The sequence below is a fragment of the Phalacrocorax carbo genome, chromosome 7 (assembly GCF_963921805.1).
Source record: "Phalacrocorax carbo chromosome 7, bPhaCar2.1, whole genome shotgun sequence".
NCBI lineage: Eukaryota > Metazoa > Chordata > Aves > Suliformes > Phalacrocoracidae > Phalacrocorax > Phalacrocorax carbo.
In genome coordinates this window covers 6,496,089-6,514,397 of record NC_087519.1, presented here as the reverse complement: position 1 = coordinate 6,514,397, position 18,309 = coordinate 6,496,089, and the positions used below count along the sequence as shown (strand labels likewise).

General features: G+C 40.3%; 2 long non-coding RNA genes across 2 annotated transcripts in view; both read right to left on the bottom strand.

Annotated features, from left to right (window-relative positions):
- LOC135314268 (uncharacterized) overlaps positions 1-18,309 on the bottom strand; it is a 170,406-nt gene that overhangs the window by 45,861 nt on the left and 106,236 nt on the right. Inside the window, exon 3 of the long non-coding RNA XR_010373722.1 lies at positions 5,483-5,667. This is a non-coding gene — a long non-coding RNA (uncharacterized LOC135314268). The remainder of the gene's footprint in view (positions 1-5,482; positions 5,668-18,309) is intronic.
- LOC135314178 (uncharacterized) lies at positions 6,918-12,980 on the bottom strand. The gene is made up of 3 exons (XR_010373630.1): positions 12,568-12,980; positions 8,074-8,271; positions 6,918-7,264 (listed from the first exon to the last, which is right to left on the bottom strand). It is a non-coding gene; the product is annotated as an uncharacterized LOC135314178 (long non-coding RNA).

Genomic DNA, 18,309 nt, shown 5'->3' with positions numbered 1-18,309 from the left:
CTTTCCAGTGAGTTTTCCTCAGGAGTGAACTGGACTTTGAAAACATAGAATAAAAATTAAAATCTCTGATAAACATTTTGACTAGCTAGATGTCCTGCAAAGTGTATTTCTCACCCTAAAAAGTAAATATTTTGCAAGCTTTCCTCAGCCTACCAGCTCCTTTGATTTCAAATAACATCACTGTGTTTGGGTAGAGTACAATATTCCTTGGCCTGGAGACTGGTTTCTTAGCGGTAGGCTCCACCGGTGTAGCAGGCATTAGGACTGGTTTCTTACAACAGTAGCTCTTCTGAAATGCCATTTCACACCAGCTGGGGATCTGCTCCTTAAGAACAAAGGAAACAAATTACAGTAAGTCCCTAAAGACAGATAGCTGGCATTTCCTCCCACTTGTGCCTCCACCAAGTCAAAAATAGCCTTTGTTCAGGGGACATCGTACACAGATGAGGATTCAAACCGTTCTCAAATTGAGGATGCTGATCCCTGTTTCTCTGAGAACACTGATATGCCACATTTCTTGCTCAAACAGGCCGGATGCGATAATTGATGGGTCTCCAAGTACTTTGGATTTTATAGGACACGTCCCAGTGGAACATCTGCAGTTGTTAGCTCAAGGGATGAAAAGCTTGTGAAGTTGTATTCCCACAGCCAGATGGGATAGAGGACTTTCTCCCTCAGCTGAGAACCTTGCATTTCAAATCCTGTCTAGGTAAATTACCTTTCCAGGGCTGGGTATTTCCTTTTTGGATATTCCTTGGAAGTAACCTTCAGGGAATTGACTAACTTCTTAATGGCTTGGTCAGACAAGAAGGAAGGAAACTTGCACTGGTCCAGTGGGAGGCACCACTTCAGGCAGTCAGCATCCTGCAATTCTTCCAAGTCGGTGAATCATAGCAGTTTAACTCTCTTTCAAGGGCAAACTTCTTCCTTTCAGATAGGGCCAAGGTAGCAAAGGCAAGGCCCAAAATAGTTCCAGCCAACATTTGGCTTTGAAAACAATTTCAAAGAGTCACTGCTGACTGCTAGGAAGGAGTCTAGCCTTGATCTAGAAGAACTGGACAAAGAATATCTCTTTGAGTCTAAAGTCTGGAAAACAAGGACCTGTTCAAAAAACAAAAATCATTCATGCAATTTGCTTAATTTCTCCATGTAGCATTCCAAGGCAATGCACAGGCAACATGAGTTGCCTTTCCTTGTGATTGCTGGGGATTAGAAATAGTCTGATACCTGCTTAATTTCCTGATATTATATTATATTGGACATAAAAGCAGCTACAGACCTCTCTGTGAAGTTCATGGTAGCACCTTCACTCTCTGCTATAAACAGGACCACGGCTCCAGGGGCTGTTTTGTGGTTTTCTTTACAAAACATTGCTTCACCTCCTCGATAAGTTGGGTTTACATTTGCATTTGCTGTAGGTTCTATTTCCAGTTCAGGGCTATTTTTTTTTCCAGGTTAACTATAGCCTTCAGGTTTTTTGTGAACCTAATATCTAGTGGCTAGACATTCACAATAAGTTAGGGCATTGTATCCATCAGGACCAGAGTCATGTGTAAGTGAAGAAAATAGCTGAGTAAGTGCTTCAGTGCTTCTTCAAGCTCCTCAAAGAGTATTGGAATATGATAGTGGGTCAAACAGATTTCTACAGATAATAACTTATATCTAATGGAGGAAACTTAAAAAAAAATGTCAGGTGGCAGGAGCTTAGAGTTGCAATTCAGATGCCAGAACTAGAAAAAGGTTTCCATTTAGTTTGACCTCCTCATAAGAGGGTACTTTTGAGTCCAACTCTAGTGTCTCTTGGTATGGTGATGACAAGTGGAAGCCAAGGAAACAAATGGGAGAAGTCTTGTGCACAGTCCTCAGACAGACTTTTTGGTTTTTATCAGAATCATATCAAAATTTCATCTAAGATGGAATCCAGATTCATCTCTTCTTGACTAGTTACATCCTCTGGTAAAGTTCTGTAAAAGGTTTTTCTTCCTTCCCTAGACTCCAGTAATAGTGATATTTGATTAAGTGATTCAAGAGAAAAAAGCTGGGTTGTATTCCTGGCAGAAGTCACTGTGAACCAAAAGCTTTTTATACAAAATGATGTTTGAAAATGAATTATGGGAGAAGATCAGGAAAGAATGCTCTCTTTCTTTAAAAAAAAAAAAAAATTGGGTTAAAATTCAGCTGTTTAAACCAATTTCCTTGAAGATGTTATAGGTAATATCAGTTAATAAAATCAAAAGGTTTTTAAGAGTCAAATATAGTTCCCTACATTTATGTGGTTTGTATAACCTTTTGCAACTTAGCCCATCTCAGCAGTAAAAACAAAGAGGTTTTGCTACAAAACCGAACTGTCCAGTATTCAAACGCTGCTCCACTGTTTCACAGGGTGCAACAGTGAAAGGCAAGCTATGAGTCAAAAGAAAATACAGAAATGGCTGACATCGGAAACGTTTTTCTATATCAATGTGCGTACGAAATTGAAATATCTATTCAAGATAAATGGCTATCTTTCATACATATGGCCCATGCCAGAATTAAAATTTATTCTACAGGAGCAGAAAGAGATTTTTTCATTCTTTTAAAATAATTGTTTAAAAAATATTCCAGTCCAAATTATGAACGTCAAGCCTACAAAATGTTATTTTTAAACATCAAGCTGTTTTCTTTTACTTAGAGAGAAGCCAAGGAATAAATTGCTAAATATAGTTTATATGTTGGAAACAGTGACACAACCTTCATTCTCTTGGTGCTGTAAAATATGTAACTTTAAATATAAATTTTACAGAACAGTATTTTTCTCAACAGAGATTTCATTTCACTGAGTGAATCACATTAATAACACTTAGCTTATATAGTGCTTTTCATCTGTGGATCTCCCAGCACTTTACAAAACGTAAATTCATTACCAATATTTTACAGAGATGCAATAAAGGGATTTGCTGAAGGTTACACAGTGAGTTAGTAACACAGCTGCTGAAGGAGTAAAGTCCCAAAATCTTGTTCTTTGCCTATTAGAAGACAATAACCTGTACATTAATTGGGTTTTTTTGCTGTTCTTTCAGCGTGAGTCACTGGAAAAACACCCTGAGAATTTATTACGGTGAAGGAAACCAAGTCAGGTATCATGCGACATTTTGTGATTCAGCCACTTAACACTTGTTTGCCATATTTACCGTTGTAATGTTTACACGGACAAGTGAGAAAGCCAGAAGCGGAACACCTGTACACAAACAGTCCCTGATGGAGGAACTTACACTTGAACAGGAACAGGGGAAAAATGAGAGATACGACACTGAGCATTTGACAAGTGTCCAACTGAGTTCAACACACCTCTTTTTTTTCCTGGGGTTTGGTTTTTTGGTTTTTTGTTTTGTTTTGTTTTGCTTTGTTTTTAAATAAATGATAGAGGAATAGTCCAGAATGCTACATTCAGCTGTGGCTATGGCTTTGTGCAGGGATTGCTCCAGCATCAGTCTTAACATGGTTTTCCTCCTACCTTTCTAATACGGGGGCTGTCCCATACTAAAGGGTAGGGAAAGAATGGGAGATGTTAGACATGAAGACATGAAAGAAATTGATGAGTACTCTGTAGCCACTGTCAGCAACCCTTCCCCAAGCGGTAGTACCTGTATTTGTTACTCCCTGCTGGCTCTTTAGTGGGCTCAAGGAGATAGCCTGGGGGACTCACACCGCTTCCCAAAAGATAGTTATCTTCTTCACAAAAATTATCTGCAATTGATAGGAATTTTAATGGGGACAGCAAATGGCATCACGCCCAAGTTGTCTGTATTCTGCAAAGCAACACTGTCTCCAGAACCAGTGGCTTACTATTGATCATCAGAAACTGCACTGTTTTGTCGAGTATTTGAAAAAAACTTAAGAAGTGAATACAGCATAGTGGATAACAACAGCTTCATTATATTGAGCTTAGGCTCTTTGGTAGAAAAAAAAAATAACCTATTCTTCAGGTAGTTTTCTAAAATCCTGACTTTAATTGTTAAAGGATGGGATTCTGGCCTCTCCAAACTCAAATGATGGAGATATAAATTTGGAGGAAGTATTTCCTGTAGGAGAGTCATTCTGGATCTGTGTGGATGTAATTGGGAACAGAATCCGAAGAACCAGCGAGTCAGAGCACACTTGCATCAGTGCCCAGAAGTCTTGAAGAGAAAAAAAAAAGTTTTCTGATATTTCATTTACAGTCTTGCTTTTAGCAGTACAATAAAATCCTAGATATCATAGCCTTGACAGATGTGGAGTGGTGTGTCTCTACATAAATAGAATTAATTAGATCATCGATTCACAGCAGCTGAAAATCCAGCCCTCTATTCTGCAGCACATGTCAATGTTATTACACAAACAATAAGATTTGCTTAACAAAAATATAACTCTGGTCTTTTCAGGTATCACTGATACTTGGTTGTTTCGAGTATTGGCTTTCTGACAGCGTTTGGAATGAAGCCATTTTTATTAATTTAGTTATTTTTGCTGATATAAAAGGTCGTCTATCATGTTAATGATGTATCGGTCTGTGGTACCACCGAACAATAATTACAGAATGTTCTTAATAGTAAATCATTTGTCACAATCAGAGCTCACTACAACAACCTTTTGTTGAGCAATAGAATACATTAGGTGAATAGCAATACACCTTTATGCTTACCAATTAAAGGATCCCACACATACAGAATTTACATGAACTTTAGAGTGAAGTATCATGAATTATGAACTTCTGCTTACAAAATCTTGCTAGGTATAGAACTTGCTGTTAATTTTTAACTTGTCAAATCATTTATATGTATCTCTTCAAGTATAATTGGAGCTGCAGACAGATTTCCCAGTCTGTCAAATCAGAAGTGTTTGGAAAATTTCAGAGGATCGGGGACTTTGAAAATAGACACAAATAAATATTTAAAAGACCAGCTAATCTATTCAGAATGCAAATATGTCCTGTCACTCTATTACTCCATTTAGATAGTGGTAAGATTTCTTCTTGTTTTATCCATTTGGTAAAAACTGTAAAAAGATTTTAGTTTAGGAACGAGGTTTCCAAGCTCTAACGACAGGTAGTACACAAATTACTGGCTGGTCAGCTATGGAGAACAATTCGATCACACCCTGCTGGAACGTCGATTTTACTTCCAGCTGCTGAATGTCATTAACATATATTAATAAACCAGAGAAGAAACGTTTAATACTTTCTTATTCTCATGGAGTTGCCCCATGAAGTTATGCCATGAAGGTGATTCATTAATTAGTCCGCTTTAAAATGGACACTAAATATATTCAAGAATTCCAGGTTTCCCTCCACATGGTTTTAAGGGTCCAGGTTTTGTTCAGGTTCAGTAATCGTGTCCTTTTTATCCCATAATACCCTGCAGAAGGGAAAGGCCGAAGCTGTCACTAGTGTTATGCCTATTATGAGCCATTAAATCCTTGGCCACATGAGCCCAGTAATGCCTAGATTGGATAGATTAAACCAAACCTGAAAACAGATCTTTATCAGAGGTTCAGAGGTTTCATTCTCATGCTGCCTCTTGCAGCCGCTGGATGGAGTCAGGGTGGATTTGCCAGACCACCAGGAGATATCCTTTTTCCTTGCAAGGTCCTTAGATGTTTCAAATCAGGCTCGTCGACTGGATACTTCTCCACGCTGAACTGTTGAGCCTTCTGCCCCTCAGGAGAAATGAGACGGTAGCACACATGAAAATAAGAGAAAAAAAATAGATGAGCTGCCACAACAGCGCTGTACTCCACCCATATGCCTCAATTATCTCTCCCAGGCCTCCGCAACACCACACACCACATCAGGAGCAGCAGAGGGACTACCAATGAGTAATTAAACCTCTTATTGCTTTGCACGGCTGAGTAGTTTTCATAACAGCACTGCACAAAACTTGAGATTCGCAGATTTTTATATAAGCTCCTCAACAATTCTACTTGCCTCTCTCTCCTTTTTTAATTTCAACCGTTAGAATAAACTTTACTGTGAACTGCTGGGAATAAGAGGATTTGAGCAGGCAAATGCTAAGATGATTGTTCATTAAACCCAATGACTTTGAAACTGCCTCTGTGTCAATTAAAATAAAAACTGTCAAATGCTTTAAAAGAGCAGCTTTGTATAATAGGAACTCTGTTGAGTTTATTGGCAAAGAAAGAGAGCCGTTCCGGGGGGTTATGCGGAAGAAAATAATACGTTGTGCTTAGGAACGGTGTCCCAGCCTCTCCCGATTCACCTTCAGTAAAGAAAACTGTATGTAATGTATGTATCAACATATACAATCAGGCGCGCTTGCTGGACAGCTGGAGAAAGAAGGGGTTTGGCCTTTTATTTTTGTTTTTCCAGCTTATTTTTTTCCCAAGCTAACAATTAGGATTAATTGTCAACTTATAAACCACAGGGTTTTGTTTTGTTTTGTTTCTAACTGGATGCAGATTTAACACTTCGTATAACTTAAAAATGCCATTTTGTTACAGTAGCCAACCAATCCGACAGAGGATCTTCACGCCTGCGTGTCAAGTGTCAAACATAAAATAGCTGTAAAATGGGACAATAAAAAGCGTGTTACTGTAGGATTCTGACAGGCCCCGCGCTTGGCAATTAGGGAACATTCATAACAATTAACAAAATTGAAATCAGATTGAAGAAGTAAGTGTGGGTGGGTAGGATGGACGTGACGGAAGTGCCTTCCTTCTGCAAACGCCCTTCTTCTCTGTCTCATGGCAATACATGCATGTAGTGGCCGTTTCTGGACAAGGAGAAAACAAACACAAAGCAAAGTAACCAGGTCCCTTTGGAAGAAACGACGCTGGGTCCCCAAGAGAGTAGCGGGGGGTGGGGGGGGAATCTTAAAAAAAAAATTAGAAAATTCAAATGTCTCTCCCCCCCTCCCCACACACCACCCACCCCTCACCGTGCTCTGTCCAGAAGAAAAATCCCTCAGCCGCAATGGTTGTTTTTATTAAATTCTCCTCAATAAAAAGCTCAGGCAGGATTTATTAGGTACTCAGGGCGGACGTTTAGTATTTCGCCAGTTATTAAGTGAAAATCAATAGAAAGCAAAGAAAATGGAAGTCACTGCACTGTTAGCACGCTGTTGTCGCCCAGATATTATGTCGGCTGTCTTGTAGATTCATGACAGACGAAAGCGGCCGGGAGAGAACTCTTTCTGCTTACATTGCAGGAGCCAAAGTGGGGTTATTCATTAGATCAGGCAGCTGGCCAGATGGATTTCCAGTTCAGTTTTACCATTTATCTTAAAAACGCCTGTATCGAGTGAGAAAGAACACTGATATTATGTGATATCGATGGCAGCTTTATGTATCTAAATCAGGATTTATTGTTATTTTGTTCTGAAGACCTTTTTTTCTCAAGAAATACCATTTCACTGGAAGAAAATAATAGCTAAAACCTTGTCAAAGATAACCTTTCATGTTGTTCGTGCACCGCTGGCTGTAAAACAAATAGAACCCAGGGTATAAATAGGTTTAACCACATCCTTACAAATCATTCCCTTTAGGATTTTCTTTCTCTCTTTATTTTTTTTTCTTTTTAATGGTACAAATGTGGGTTTTGGTCATTAGTTGTTTTTCTTGCCAGTAATTTAGCTATAAATAACGTCAGCATTTGTTTTAATTGCATTAAAAAGCACTAGAAGTTTTATGTCTCTGGAAGGCCAGAGCAGAAGAGTTTTTTTCAGTGGGTGGGTTTGGGGAGGAATTTTTCTAGAGTTTTTTGCCTTTTGCTTTTTTTAAAGCCTCCTTCTCTGTTACCAAACTTTTCACCCAGATCATCACAACAGAAGCAACAACAGCTGTTCTACCATAAAAAAATGTGTTTTTGAGAGACAGGACCAGATCTCTGAAAGAGATTAGCTCCTGCTCAGGCATCTAGAGGAAAAGTGCGGCTTTTCAAAAGTTTTCAACATTCAGCAAGTTCCATTTTCTCCAGATCACAGAGCCCTTTACAGGATTGATTTATTTTTGCCCTAATCAGGAACAGAGTGCTGCTTCTCCTGAACCTCATCTCCCTTGCAAATGTGTGACCAAAACGGCTGCAGTGTGAAATGCTCGTACCTTCTGAAAACACCAGGTGCTCGATTTGAACCCCATGTAAATAGACACTAGATTCAGCACCCTTTGACACTCCAGCTGTTGATAGCACCAGATCTGATGAACAGTGCAGACACACCATAACTCGGTGGTGGCAATCCCAGCATGTTTCACTGCATGTTTTGCTTGCCGGTCCACAAATAAAGCTCCACACTCAAAAACCTAATAGGAGTCAAAACCAGAATAAAATAAAACAGGTGCTGCCAATATTTAAGTTTTTTAAAATTAGTTGTGAGAGGTGGGATGGGTTTGGTGCCCTTTAAGGTAAGAACAATAAAGATGTGGTTTAGTGGGATGCTGTGATTACCCACTGACCGAATTTAAACAAGACCCAATGGGACACATGAAAAGCCTGATGCATCAGTCATCTCCATGGCTCAGGCCATATTTATGCACCAACACCTTTCAATTCATTTCCCTCCTCTTAACTGTGCTGTTATTAAGCATCTTGACTCCTAAGTGAACAGTGAGTTCAACCCATCCAGGTCCATCCTTGACCATGGCAGCACCATCGAGGCTGTCTCAACTGGGCTTTGCCCCTGCTAGGGTCTCTTTGGGAGACTGCAACGTCTTTGCCCTGACTCAACCAGCAACTTCAAAACACAACCTTTAGTCAGCCATCCTTCAAAGGGTGTGAAGCCTGTGAAGCACAGGAAAAAATAAAAAAGCCACTCTGAATCAGGCATAAACATACAAGAGAACTTACCAAGTTGTAAATAACATCACAGCCCTGGCAGGAAGAAGCAAAGTGCATTGCTTTTACAGTTTTTTCCTCTTTTCCTTCTGAAAGTGTCAGCCCCTCACCATTTCATTGACGTGCTGGACCGTTTCCCCTAGCTCAAATATTTTTCTAGGATCTTTGAGTTTTTAGATTGTCTTTGAATCCACTGTACCCCGGGAAGAGGAAACCATTGTATCTAGGATGGAGCTACACATGTGTGCTCTTCCCCTACCGATAGCTCAGCTATTGTTATCCTGCAAAATCCTTTGATTTAGCACCAAATACCAGCCACCCCCACTGTAGATGCTTAGAGAGGTAGCTGCAAAAGCAAGGGCTTTTTCTCAGCCACAGAGTTTTTCTTTCTTCTTTTCAGAGGAGTCTTTAAATACAGGATGGAGAAAGCTTTTAATCACTGTGCATGCTAATTTTTCAGTATAGTGAGACTTGCCCCTGCTAGAACATGTCTCAGAGTCACTTGCAGGAAAACTAGACATGGTGAAAAGTGGTCGCTAGTGAAGGACACTGAAACTCTCTGTATTGGTGAACATTCACACTGAAATTATTTTTAAAATGATCTTTCACCTAGCAAATTAGAACCTGTTCCTCATATCCACCCCGAGCATTTACAAGATACAGGACTATTTGAAAACAAGCAAAGGAACCCTACTTTCTGTATATATTTTGCTAGAGACCTTGGCTGAAGTTCCTACTGATAAAAAGACACAGCAGAAATCTGAATCTGGGACTCCTATGTCCCAGTGAAAGCTGTACAGCAGTTATAGTGGGTTTCATTTTTATATAGTTATAGGTGCTGTTTCAATGCAACTCTAGAAAATGTTTCTGTTTATTTGTATTCATCAAAACTCAAAACACATTTCTATCTAGCAAAGTTTCACATGAAATAAAGCCAGTCAAGCAACATCCCTCTAGGTAATGAAGAAACAGTATCACATTTAAAGGTCTGTTTTGCTCAGTTTCTTTTAGGGACTTGAATTTGTGGCCCTGATAGAACCCCAGCTGAGTTTAACAACCAGAAGTTGTTAGTTACTCTATTGCAGAAACACATTCCTCTCCTTTTGACCAAAGCGATATGAACAACTAACTCCTGAGGTAAGTTTTTAATGCAGTTAGGCATTTTTTACCAAAACATTTCAACATTTGCAAAATGATAGTTTAGTTTAGTTTAGTGTAGCTGTTTTGTTTTTTGTTTTGTTTTGTTAGAAAAATTATTTCATAGGTTTTTCTTTGTCGGTTTACAGCCCTAGGGTCTTCTGGTACTGGCACTGGTAGTTCTGTCACTGTGGGTAACAAACTAAGCCATTTTTGTCACAGGAAGAGGATTTGCTTTATGTCTAGTGAATTTCTATTGTCTTTTCTTAAATCTGTTTTTAAAATGCCACTTTTATAATGAAGCTAAGCAAAAGAAAAGATACTCCCTTTAGTTCAAGGTAGAAAAGCTGCCCTCCCCTAGAAGACTATTACATATATATATATTAAAAAAAAAAAAGATAGCCTTCTGGTAGCGAAGTATGCAAAACAGATTCTTGAGCATATTGCAGCTTACTCTTCCCTCCCGTTGAGCCCTGTACGTGTCCATGCCCCCCTCCCAGGTCTATCCCTTGTGTCTTCCACCTGATGCCGTCTTCACTGCCTCTCCATCTCCTTCTCTCCTTCTCACACATGCACCTCGCTGGTTTGTGAAGACAGCCAGACTTATGCTACAAGCTCTACCAGCAGACCCTTGCAGTCTTTATAGTGTTGGCCAGAGTTTTCCACATCAGTCCCAGGGCAGGAACTCAAAACTGAGACTAAGTTTTCTTTTCCCCCTCTCCCCACCTTCTCCAAGCCAGTTTATTCAGTAGTTTTCTCCGTGAGAACATTAAAAAAAATACTAACACCTGATTTTATTAGATCAAGGCTTGCTTTTCTTTTTTTGAGAATTGTTAATAAAATCACACTTCTAAAAAAAAAAAAAAAAACAGGATGGAATGTAAATGCTGCACTAATTTAATTACACTTTGGCGCTGGGAGACACTAATGTAAATATTCTGGTGAGTAGGCCTAAGACACTTGAAGTAATTACTTAAAGGCTTCCTTTCAAAGAATCTCCCCCTTTTTATTAAATGCCTTTTAACATTAGCACTTTCTTCCTGACAAATTAAATGAAATTTCATTACTCTCCCTGACTTAATGGCATGAGGCTGCCTGCTGCAAGTGCGAGTTAACCCTCTCTGGACAGAAGGCACAGAGTTTGTGTATCCTGGTTGGCTCTGGGTGTCACCACATTGCCTGAGCATCCTCCTGGCTCCCCATCATCACCCTCTAATGCGGCTGCAAGTTCTGCCTTGTGCCCCATGTCCCAGAGTATTCCAGCTGTCATTTCATGGATGTTTGCATCCCAGATCAACTGTTAGACATAGGACGGCAACCATCTCTTCACTTTCCAGGTTTAGGGAAGTGCAGGTTGAAGCTGGGAGTTGAGACTTTAAGAGACGTGTCCATAAAATTAAAATCCTTATGAGGCTTTTTGCAGAATTAGTAGAAATCTAATATAAGATTCATATTTTTATTGATCATTGAACTGGGTAGATTAAGACTGCAGCATTTCATGCCACTACAAAACTTCTAAAATATCACAACTCCAGGACCACGGGCACCTTTAACACTGTATTCATGTACTCACAAAGAGATTTGAGAGAGAAGCAATGTTGCTAATCAATACTTGTGTGAGCAGATTTACTTTTTGATCAAAGTCCACTTTACAAGTCCATTTTGCAACTTTCCCCCCCATCCCATTGATTTCTCTTTAAATTAAATAAAAGTGGGGTCAGGTTATCTCATTTTATTTACATACCTACATAGCATCTACAAGTCCCACCAGGCCAGCTTCCAGGCAAGGGAAGGGGTGACAAACTCTCTGCCATGCTGTTCATATACTGTCCCTGCAGCAACAGGAGCTGAGCAAGGCTTTTAAAACACCTGTGAGAGCCAACACTCATAAACTGGCAAAGAAAGTGAAGAGACAGTGAAACTATAACCCTCTGTGCATGGCAGTTCCCTGAAGGGAATCACATCCTTTGGATGACTCCTACAACGTGACTCCCAGAGGTGGGCAGAGCCTGGCAGGTCAGGACTGTCTCAGCCCTCCGGAGGGGGTACTGTTGGGAGCTGCAGCAATTTCACCCCTCAGACAACTTCTGACCCTGCAAGGCTACCAGTGTGGTAGCTGTTATCCACATGACATTGTCTCTCTCTTTTGGTTTCTTACTCCCCTCCCCTATAATTTTGAGATTACCGAAGGACCGCTTTAGAGTCAGCCAGCAACCAGATGCGCTTCAGGCTGACATTTCCTACAGTCTACTTTCCTGCCAATATCCTATCGCTTGCATTATTGTCCCGCCTGAATATTGCTGTGTGAGGATAGGTACAAACAGAAACATGGACCCTTTGCTCTGGAGTTCGGTTGTTGCCTCCAAATGGAGCTGATGGAGGGTAGATGGCTTCAGCTGGACACCAACAGCAAGTCTCGTTGACATCTCCCAGGCAAGGTTCAAGCAAGTCAGCAAACTCTCACTGTTTTACCCCAGCTGAGAATCTGGCCTAACATATAAATAGGAAAAAAAAAGAAAAAAAAATAAAGAGCTGCCATGTCCAAATCAACCCTGTCCTGCTAGCAATGGAGGAAATTTATGCTAGTTTTAATAAGGGCTTTAAAAAGTTCTTTGATGAAAAATTACCTCTGGGTCTGCCTCTTCCGAGCATGCTTCGCCCATAGTACATGAGTTACCAGTGCCAATTTCCATCTTATCACAGATGTTCTTTCTCAGAATGCAGAGTATTTGGGACTGAAAACAAGGGCCTTGCAAACTCAAGTTCACATGGAACATTTTTTTTGGCAGGGTCTGTAGGTCAGCCTATAAAGAAAGAAAATATCTCTGTTTTCTTCCGCAGAGTTATCAGATTTTGAAAAGAGAGTTTTCTCCTCTTGTGAGGTCCAGGTAAAAGTTCACCCATTCCCTGGCTGCTTGCTTCTGACAAACAAAAATTAAGGACCTGAAAATAACTATTTTATCTGAAAAAATGCTAAACATCCCAAAACAAACACTCAGCTGTGCCGCTGCCAAATTCCACAAGTAAGAGAGCTGCAGCCCGAGACAGCTCATGTCTCACTGGGGAATAACGGGTAAAGTTTGGCCAGCTGCCCCTTCCAGCCCTTCGGGGACCCACAATCCAATTGCAGTGTCTTAGCGGATGTGAATTTCAAGGTTACACCTGGGTGTTCAAGGGCAGGGCCAAGTGTAATCGGCACTTAGATCATAGATTAATCTTATTTGCCATCTATTAGGTTTGATTCCTGCTTCCCGCTCTCCCTCCCTAAAGCCAGGATTATTGTGATAGTTTAAGATAATGGATTCTAACGGAAGAAAGGTCACGCAGGCATTGAGATTTGGAACCTTAAGATAATATGATTAATCTAAAAGCTTCTTTCTAACAGGGGAGGGGATACTCTCATACGTTTAATTGAGGGGAGAGAGCGCGAGGGAGAGAGAGGGAGGGATAGAATTAGCAACATGAAAGGAGGAGTGAAGGATCCTACTTTTGTCAACTGCAATTAATTAACACAGCAAGGAAATGCTTTTCATTCTTTTCAAGTTGATAAACCAGATTCTTTCTTTTTTTAATCACTAAAAGTGATGATTATTCTATTTTTGGACTTTTATTCAAAATCATTAATTACTAATAAACATGCATATTGATTTTCATGGATACATACATGACAAATGTAAACTATCTGGAACACATGCAGACATACACGTAAAAATTCATACACTGAGGGATGGAAGTTGCTGTGTAAATGAGATATTCTAGTATCAGGTGCTTGGCTTTTATGGGTACTGTAAGAAAACTCTACAATAGAGAAATAGATTGTAATAAGTTTATAGTAGTAGCCAAAATGTTCTGGGGACTGTGGAGAGAGACTCACTGTCCCAAAGAACCAGCAATACTATATTGCTGTGCTGTATTACGCAATAAAACCTTTCCTTAGTTATTTATACTGCCTGAGATTATCAGATAAAGGAATTTGAGAACAAAGAAATAGTCCCTTTGTTATTTATGCTGTTTATTTACTTGGGCATTTGGATAACCAAGCATAAAAAAATCAAATCATGTCCTTATGTTCTGCACATGTCGTTTCAATACCGCTGGAATTTTTTTCAAGTATTTTTTGAAAAATGTCTGTCATATTTCTATTTCATTTTTAAATCATAAAAATATTTCTCTTAAGATTTATAAACAACCAAACACCAATAAATATGTTACAGGCCCAAATCAGAATTGTTATTAACAGCCATTTAAGTATGATGACTCCGGCCACCCACTGACTAAAAATAATGAAATGCAAATATTTTTTAACTGAGCCTCCGCTTTGAGATCTTTTGGTTCAAACATCATCCTTTCCTCACTGATCATGGTGACTAGAATTTTTTTCCCCATATATATACACAACATTCATCTCACTGTATAGGACTTTACGCAACCATCTAAAAATCACAGCTTTATGGAAAAAAATCACTGGAGTTGGGAATGCTGCAGTATTTCCTTCTTGCAGGGGTTTTATACTCCCAGTTTCTGCTGGATAGATTTAGAAATCTTCAGTCGTATGTTACTCGAGGCTCTGTAGACCATCCCCATAAGTGGGCCACCCTAAAATACACCCACATGCTCTTAACGCACATGCAGATCCCCAGTACTCCCTTTCCGCAGGGTGCCTACACCGCCCGGAGCAGCGTCACGCTGCTGCTGCTGTCCCTGTTAGCATGCCACGCATGGAGCCTCTCATTTTAATCCTCTCTCTTCATGACCAGTTTTGTCCCTTTTCACAATATATCCTCTCAGATCCTACAAGAAGAGAAAGGCAGGAGAATTTCCTTTCTCCCTGACCTTGCAGTCTGACTAAGAACTACTGGCGAGATTATTCCTAGAAACTCAAGAACCAAACCAAGTGTTACTGCTGCCGTGGCTGAAGGGTAATGTAATTAGAACTTGAGCTACGACTGCTTAATACAACCTGTAATAATAATATATGTCTATCATCATTCAGAGCTATTCTAAGACTCGGAGCAGTATTAAAAGCCATAGGAAATAATTAGGAGTGAAGAGGAATCATGAGTTGCAGGGTGCTGCATTCACACAAGAACCAGCTGCAGATGGCTTTAAAAATGACTGTCTCCAACATATGCCATCCCTGCAAGATCATCTATAGAAAAGTTAATATAAGGAAAGATAAAATCCCAGGAATGGATTAAGCTATATATTAAGCTACATAATTCTGTAGATAACTGAAGTTAGGACATTAAACTGAGGGTGGAGTGAGAGAGGATGGAGCACTTAAGAGCTAAAAGTGGGTATGCAAAAGTCAATCGGCTTCTGTAGTTTTCGCGCTCTGTGAAAACGTGAGTTTTGACCAGGTTACACTGCTCTGTAAAGTGTTTCAGGATATCACACAGAACAGGAAATAGAGACAATCTCCAGAGAATATAGCAGCAAGAGCAGATGAAGCTGCTGGGTGGACAGATCTGCGGCTGTAGGGCTCTGATATACCTTTCAGAAGAGCTGGACAGGAATAGGTGGAGATATGGGCTGGTCACGACTAGTGATGGACACGCACGCAGATCAGTCAGGAACTCAATGTCCTTATGATATACTTTGCAAGGAGCCATATTAACACACAGTTAACTGTGCATAAAATATCTGAGAGCCTCTGTGTTTTTCACTACAGTTCTAATTTCCCTCCACAGGAGTGTCATATTTTTGATGGTACTTTAGCCATGTTGTCAGTACCTTCCTCCCAGAGACTGCATTCAGAGAATGAATGCTGACTGTAGAAAAATAAATGCATAGGCCAATACACACTTTTAAAAAAAATGCTCTTTGAAGGTGCAAAAAGGGAGACATAAAAAACTGCCTGAAATTCACCACCTCGGACTGATGAGCCCAATCCTCCAAAACTCCTTGGGCTGGGACACCAGACATTTACATGGACACACATCAAGGGCACAGGCAGTTCCACCAGCCTCAGTATAAAGGTAAAGGTGTTTATGCCTGTTTTGCTGTGTCATTGCCTAAATTTGGTGGCTTTGGGGAAAGTGGTTTTCATCCATCTCTTTCAGAATCAGGACTTGTGTTTTCAGAGGAGGATATTTCTGCAACTGGCTTTGAGCTTCAAGTTAAAACAACCTCAAAGATACAAAATCTAAATTCCAGAATGTCTTTTATTTTGCTTTTTCTCCTCCAGTTTTTGCAGGATTTGTGACCCACAGGTCTGCATGAGAGGTCACTTGGTTAAAGAGCCATAAAGGGGACTTTGCTGTGGCATTCACCAAAAGTCTTCCCCCATTGAAACAGCATCAGCAAATCTCCAGGTTGATGTTTTTCCTGTCGGTAGAGAAGGTACACTTCCCATGCCAGGGGTACTCTGATATTACCCAGAAACACAGTAACAGCCAATAAACAACAGGGTACTTTATCATTCTTACCCTCCTGGTACAACCATCACTTTTCCCCCCTAAAGTCCTAACATGCAAGCAGCTTCAAAACTGATATCAAAACTTGAAAAGACTTCAAGATGGGAATTAGTGGAATAAGTGACAGAATTTATTTTTCACTCCAGAAAATTGAAATAGAAAAGGAAATCAGCCCTGTTAAGGAGAGGTTGCTCCCTCCCCGTTAAACCCCTCGGGCGCTCTGTAGTCTGGGACCCAGGGGCCTGCACAGACATGTACAGCTCCCCTTGGAAGATTTCTTTCCTACGCCCTGCAGACCAGAGGTGCATGTGGAAGTGTTGGTCCCCATTTCCTCTCATTCCCACAGATCTGAGTTTTTAAAAACTGCTATCACAGGACCACTGCCTGGATGCTTCTGATCAACTCAGCAGATAACGTCTTCACAGAATATTTCCCCACTCTTCCCTCATTCAGCTGCTGGGCTTGCGTATGTTTTTCACCTTCCTTGGAACTAGTTGTCAGTTCTCTTGAGCCTTTCAAGAGGAAAAGCCTCTGCCTAATATATGATGTGCTTATTCATCCCAGACGTAGGGCATATCATTCTCGAATGACTGACAAGCGTTCTAAAATGAAGAGAGCTCAAAGTGTGCTCTAATAGTGATGGGAAGCATTTCTAGTCAAACATAAAGCAAATTAATGTGAGCCCCCACTGCACCTTTAATCTGGAAATGTCATAAAGTAATAAGCAGAGTGACCCTGGCAATGTCTAAGGTTGGATTTCAATAGATTTACATCTTAAAGGGCAACTACATATTTTTAAGTAGTAGGGGGCCAAATTCAGAGCTCCTTTTCCACCAGTGCAAATCTGGAGGAACTCCACCAATTTCAGGTACAACAGAGATCAGAGGATGATCTTATTTTATAAGCCTTCATCACAATAATGCTCATGTCTGTATCAGTGCCCAGCTCCCCCACCAAAAAAAAAAAGAAAAATCCAATCCCCTCAATATGTCTCATTAACTTCAGAAGGGGCAGACTCTGGCCTTCATGTCTCATTTCAAACTAGTTTCATTAGAAGTATATTTAATTAACGCACACTTTTGATTAGCATTCAGAATGAAAAGCTGTTTTGCACAGCTCCCAAATCAGAAGATTCCATAATACAGATAAAAAGCAATGGGCTACAGGTCACATCCCAGTGCAGAAGAAGCAGTTTTCTTCCAGAAACAGAGTATCAGTTCAGACTTGAGCCTCCTATTACTGTAGTAATTATATACTTTCCAGGTAAATAAATAACAAATAAACATACAAAATACCCGAAGAAATTACATTTGAGGAAATTATTGAAATTATCTAATCCCGCTTCTCCATCAGTCTTATTTAGAACCCTTTTTCTTCCTTCTTCAGACATATTTTATATGGAGAAGACCAAGAAACCCGTTTCCTAACTAGATTCAGTGTTCTTTGAGCTAACTAGGAGGTCCAAAGGGGTGAATATTGATGTTGAAGAGCGAGCGGCAGTGACTTCTATGAGCTTTGCAGTATCTGACACCATATCCTGAAAGAGAAACATGCACTTGGTGGGAGGAAGGCTATGTGCATTGGGGTAACCAGCAGCTTTCTTCACAACATTTATCTTTATTTGCATTCCCTGCATGACCCGTCCCAGGGTCAGCCCACACCAGCTGGTGCAGAAACCTGAGATCCTCTCCTTGAGACTTCTCCCACTCTGGTCATGCCCCTGCTGCATGTAATACAGAGCCATCCCTGCCTACAGGACATGACTCCGGAGAAAAATCTCTTTTAGCCAGAACTGGACATCCTCTCTGAGTGAATGCATTGGGGATTTTTTCCTAATGTGAACCCAAGGTGAATTAATATGAAAGAATTTGTAGCTCAGGAGAGCTAAACAGGGAGCAAAGCAAAATGACAGCATTGTCACACAGTTCCGTCTCCTGCAAAAGCAGAGCTCTG